We start from the raw sequence: 6000 nt of genomic DNA, 5'->3' as shown, positions 1-6000 counted from the left end.
TCTGAACCACAGAATAACAGTGTGAGCTCTAGGCCCTATTTAAATACTTTGAGAATGGATCCCTCCCTCATTCCCTCCCTCCTTTCTAGATTGGTGAAAGTGAAACCCTTGCTTTCCTATAGAAGGGAGATTGCAAAAGTGTTTTAATCATAACTGATGCCTGTGATTACAACTCAGGATATTCACCCCAATCACTTCATAGTGATGCACTTCTGACTATTCTGCTGCAATATCATTAAATATGCATATTATTTAATGTATGGGTTGTATGACTTCAGTATTGTAAGGTAGACCATATGGTGCTGCAGGATCCTATAAAGACAGCGTTATACAATGTGGGTGTGTCATATGATCACCGAAACAAATACCTAGTCTCTAACATGTTAATCAATCCCAGAGCATATAGGCTAGAGATCAGATGCCCGTTAGGCGTTCTGCCATCGGATCCGATTTGATTATTCTGCCCTTGGAAAACGGAGAATACTTTTTCTCGCTGTTTCTCACTGTATTGGGCTGTCACTGGGATTCACATTCAGCGGCTCATCATCACGTATGTAGGCAGCTGTACTATACGCAGATTGATTGTGGGAAATCCAGGATTAGTTACAGTGTGCATCAGCATCAAACACACCCGATGTGGATGAAATGAACCGTCGATACGGTAAGATTGATATCGCCTATAATATTAGCCTAGATTCTAATATGCCTTTGCGTTCTCTCTCGGAGAGCATTTTTTTTGTCAATGGCTGTATCCTCCAGTCCATTCAGTTGGGTGGGTATACTATATTCGACACGGAAGAGAGCAGAGAGACGCCTTTTACAGATGTGGACAGACAAAGCCAAAGTGGCGATGTGACTCCGACCTGTTTATTATGTCCGCTACAGAGGTTAACCTACAATGTTACAATGTAACGGTGCTGATACATTAAAACCATCTGAAATGGGAGCGGTAGGATATTGTAGCCCAGGCTGTAACGTTGCACATACAGTAGCGTATAGCCTAGCCTGTGTATCTACATATGTATCCGCATGTCTTTGTTTATGCTACAGTGTTTATGTCATGGTTTCCTGGTTCTTAATAACAGACAGATCATTTGCAGCAAGCAGACATAGCCTAGGGGTCGTTGTCTATAGGCTTTGAGCTGTGAAGCAGTGATCGCAGGTCTCCATTTAGTAATATTATTCACAATTATTGGCTAGGTGAGATACGATGATGAATCAGCTAGGTATAGGCCCTTCTGTTCTTTCTGAAACTGAGCCAGACACGGACAATTTGAGGTGCAAATATCTCTTTCTATAGGATTTTTCATACTGATGTTGGTTTCGGGTAATGAATAGGGAGACAGATACTGATGTTGGTTTCAATAATGAATAGGGAGACAGATACTGATGTTGGTTTCGGGTAATGAATAGGGAGACAGATACTGATGTTGGTTTCAATAATGAATAGGGAGACAGATACTGATGTTGGTTTCAATAATGAATAGGGAGACAGATACTGATGTTGGTTTCAATAATGAATAGGGAGACAGATACTGATGTTGGTTTCAATAATGAATAGGGAGACAGATACTGATGTTGGTTTCGGTAATGAATAGGGAGACAGATACTGATGTTGGTTTCGGTAATGAATAGGGAGACAGATACTGATGTTGGTTTCAATAATGAATAGGGAGACAGATACTGATGTTGGTTTCGGTAATGAATAGGGAGACCGATACTGATGTTGGTTTCAATAATGAATAGGGAGACAGATACTGATGTTGGTTTCAATAATGAATAGGGAGACAGATACTGATGTTGGTTTCGGTAATGAATAGGGAGACAGATACTGATGTTGGTTTCGGTAATGAATAGGGAGACAGATACTGATGTTGGTTTCAATAATGAATAGGGAGACAGATACTGATGTTGGTTTCGGTAATGAATAGGGAGACAGATACTGATGTTGGTTTCAATAATGAATAGGGAGACAGATACTGATGTTGGTTTCAATAATGAATAGGGAGACAGATACTGATGTTGGTTTCGGTAATGAATAGGGAGACAGATACTGATGTTGGTTTCAATAATGAGTAGGGAGACAGATACTGATGTTGGTTTCGGGTAATGAATAGGGAGACAGATACTGATGTTGGTTTCAATAATGAATAGGGAGACAGATACTGATGTTGGTTTCAATAATGAATAGGGAGACAGATACTGATGTTGGTTTCAATAATGAATAGGGAGACAGATACTGATGTTGGTTTCAATAATGAATAGGGAGACAGATACTGATGTTGGTTTCGGTAATGAATAGGGAGACAGATACTGATGTTGGTTTCGGTAATGAATAGGGAGACAGATACTGATGTTGGTTTCAATAATGAATAGGGAGACAGATACTGATGTTGGTTTCGGTAATGAATAGGGAGACAGATACTGATGTTGGTTTCAATAATGAATAGGGAGACAGATACTGATGTTGGTTTCAATAATGAATAGGGAGACAGATACTGATGTTGGTTTCGGTAATGAATAGGGAGACAGATACTGATGTTGGTTTCGGTAATGAATAGGGAGACAGATACTGATGTTGGTTTCGGTAATGAATAGGGAGACAGATACTGATGTTGGTTTCGGTAATGAATAGGGAGACAGATACTGATGTTGGTTTCAATAATGAATAGGGAGACAGATACTGATGTTGGTTTCGGTAATGAATAGGGAGACAGATACTGATGTTGGTTTCGGTAATGAATAGGGAGACAGATACTGATGTTGGTTTCGGTAATGAATAGGGAGACAGATACTGATGTTGGTTTCAATAATGAATAGGGAGACAGATACTGATGTTGGTTTCGGTAATGAATAGGGAGACAGATACTGATGTTGGTTTCAATAATGAATAGGGAGACAGATACTGATGTTGGTTTCAATAATGAATAGGGAGACAGATACTGATGTTGGTTTCAATAATGAATAGGGAGACAGATACTGATGTTGGTTTCGGTAATGAATAGGGAGACAGATACTGATGTTGGTTTCGGTAATGAATAGGGAGACAGATACTGATGTTGGTTTCGGTAATGAATAGGGAGACAGATACTGATGTTGGTTTCAATAATGAATAGGGAGACAGATACTGATGTTGGTTTCGGTAATGAATAGGGAGACAGATACTGATGTTGGTTTCAATAATGAATAGGGAGACAGATACTGATGTTGGTTTCAATAATGAATAGGGAGACAGATACTGATGTTGGTTTCGGTAATGAATAGGGAGACAGATACTGATGTTGGTTTCGGTAATGAATAGGGAGACAGATACTGATGTTGGTTTCGGTAATGAATAGGGAGACAGATACTGATGTTGGTTTCGGTAATGAATAGGGAGACAGAGGAATTGAGGGACAGTGTGGGCTCATGTCTGCTGTATCTCATTGACATCATTGTGCTATAATCCTGTCATTACACATACATCTGTATGTGTTTTTGTCGTAAAAGCATTGACAATGTAGCTACACTGGTAACTAGCTGGACACAGAGTTCAGTCACCATTCAATCAATCAATCAAGTTTATTTTATATAGCCCTTCGTACATCAGCTAATATCTCGAAGTGCTGTACAGAAACCCAGCCTAAAACCTCAAACAGCAAGCAATGCAGGTGTAGAAGCACGAATATTCGATCTCTCCTTACATGAACACCTCAGTCTCTGTTCTCTCTGCTCACACTCTCTCCTTCTCTCTGTGGTGAACGGGGTTACTGAGGGATCAGGGGGGTTTTGTCATTCATCCATGCGTTTGTGAGACAAGTTCAGCACATTAATATCTTATGAGTCCCAGTTCATTCACAGAACTGCAGTCTGTCTGCTGATGGAGAGAGTGAAGTGGCAGTCAGGGTTTACCTGCTAATCAGAGTGCTACCGCTGTGCTGTGCTACCTCTGTGCTGTGCTGTGCGTGTGTGTGTGTGTGTGTGGGGGGGGGGTACGTGTGTGTGTGTGTGGGTACGTGTGTGTGTGGGTACGTGTGTGTGTGTGGGTACGTGTGTGTGTGGGTGTGTGTGTGTGAGTGAGTGAGTGAGTGAGTGAGTGAGTGAGTGAGTGAGTGAGAGTGTGACAGTAAGATAATGATATACCTTCTAGTGCTCCCCCTCACCACAACTGATGTGTCTCTCTCTCCCATGCAGGCCTCTAAAGCAGCAGCATGATCCATGGTCTGGCTGTGTGTGTGAGTGTCAGTGAGGACAGACAGTGTTGCAGCCCAGGCCAGAGGCAGCAGATTGAATGCCACTGAAGTCTCAAGGTAAGCCTGAATATGAGCTCCTATTGATCGGGACCCTGCATGGGGACTGTATGGTCTGACCTCACAGAGAGGGAGGAGGGGGGATTGATCCAGCCTTGAACAGCCTCTCTCTGTCTCTTTATTTCTGTCTCTCTCTTTCTCTCTGTTTCTTTTCTCTCTCTCTTTATCACTCTCTCTCTCTTTCTCTCTGTCCCATCAGTCCAAACTAGAGGTCAACCGATTATGATTTTTCAACGCCGATACCGATACCGATTATTGGAGGACCAAAAAAGCCGATACCGATTAATCGGCCGATTTTTATTTATTTATTTGTAATAATGACAATTACAACAATACTGAATGAACACTTATTTTAACTTAATGTAATGCATCAATTTAGCCTCAAATAAATAATGAAACATGTTCAATTTGGTTTAAATAATGCAAAAACAAAGTGTTGGAGAAGAAAGAAAGTGCAATATGTGCCATGTAAGAAAGTTCCTTGCTCAGAGCATGAGAACATATGAAAGCTGGTGGTTCCTTTTAACATGAGTCTTCAATATTCCCAGGTAAGAAGTTTTAGGTTGTAGTTATTATAGGAATTATAGGACTATTTCTCTCTATACGATTTGTATTTCATATACCTTTGACTATTGGATGTTCTTATAGGCACTTTAGTATTGCCAGTGTAACAGTATAGCTTCCGTACCTCTCCTCGCCGCTACCTGGGCTCGAACCAGGAACACATCGACAACAGCCACCCTCGAACTGTAACGGCAGTCTAGCTCTTCCTCCTCCTCAGACGAGGAGAGGCGAGAAGGATCGGAGGACCAATGTGCAGCGTGGTAAGTTTCCATGATTTAATATACACGAAACTATACACAATTCAAAATAACAAACAAACTAACCGTCACAGTCCCGTGTGGCACAAACACTGACACAGGAAACAACCACCCACAAATCCCCAACACAAAACAAGCCACCTATATATTACATTTACATTTACATTTAAGTCATTTAGCAGACGCTCATATATGATTCTCAATCAGGGACAACGATTGACAGCTGCCTCTGATTGAGAACCATATTAGGCTGAACACAGAAACAGACAAACTAGACACACAACATAGAATGCCCACCCAGCTCACGTCCTGACCAACACTAAAACAAGCAAAACACATAAGCACTATGGTCAGGACGTGACACGAACCCGCGAAGCAGCAAGGGGAACAACTACTCCAAGTCTCAGAGCGAGTGACGTTTGAAACGCTATTAGCGCGCACCCCGCTAACTAGCTAGCCATTTCACATCGGTTACACCAGCCTAATCTCGGGAGTTGATAGGCTTGAATTCATAAACAGCAGAGCTGCTGGAAAAACGCACAAAAGTGCTGTTTGAATGAATGCTTACGAGCCTGCTGGTGCCTACCATCGCTCAGTCAGACTGCTCTATCAAACCATAGACTTAATTATAACATAATGACACACAGAAATACGAGCCTTAGGTCATTAATATGGTCGAATCCGGAAACTATCATCTCGAAAACAAAACGTTTATTCTTTCAATGAAATACGGAACCGTTCCGTATTTTATCTAACGGGTGGCATCCATAAGTCTAAATATTCCTGTTACATTGCACAACCTTCAATGTTATGTCATAATTACTTAAAATTCTGGCAAATTAGTTCGTAACGAGACAGGCGGCCCAAACTGTTGCATATACACTGACTCT

The 6000-nt window shown here is 41.3% G+C and overlaps 1 protein-coding gene across 2 annotated transcripts in view; it reads left to right on the top strand.

Annotated features, from left to right (window-relative positions):
• The first annotated feature begins 369 nt into the window (after positions 1-369).
• tex2 (testis expressed 2) overlaps positions 370-6000 on the top strand; it is a 56549-nt gene continuing 50918 nt past the window's right edge. The window contains exons 1-3 of one of the 2 annotated variants that reach the window (XM_071396369.1): positions 370-661; positions 4174-4289; positions 5009-5113. The gene's annotated coding sequence lies outside the window, so the exon portion shown is untranslated. The remainder of the gene's footprint in view (positions 662-4173; positions 4290-5008; positions 5114-6000) is intronic. The other variant, XM_071396360.1, reaches the window with a different exon arrangement.

The sequence above is a fragment of the Salvelinus alpinus genome, chromosome 1 (genome assembly GCF_045679555.1).
Source record: "Salvelinus alpinus chromosome 1, SLU_Salpinus.1, whole genome shotgun sequence".
Lineage (NCBI taxonomy): Eukaryota > Metazoa > Chordata > Actinopteri > Salmoniformes > Salmonidae > Salvelinus > Salvelinus alpinus.
The sequence above is the reverse complement of the archived record's forward strand: the minus strand, read 5'-3'. Positions and strand labels throughout refer to the sequence as shown.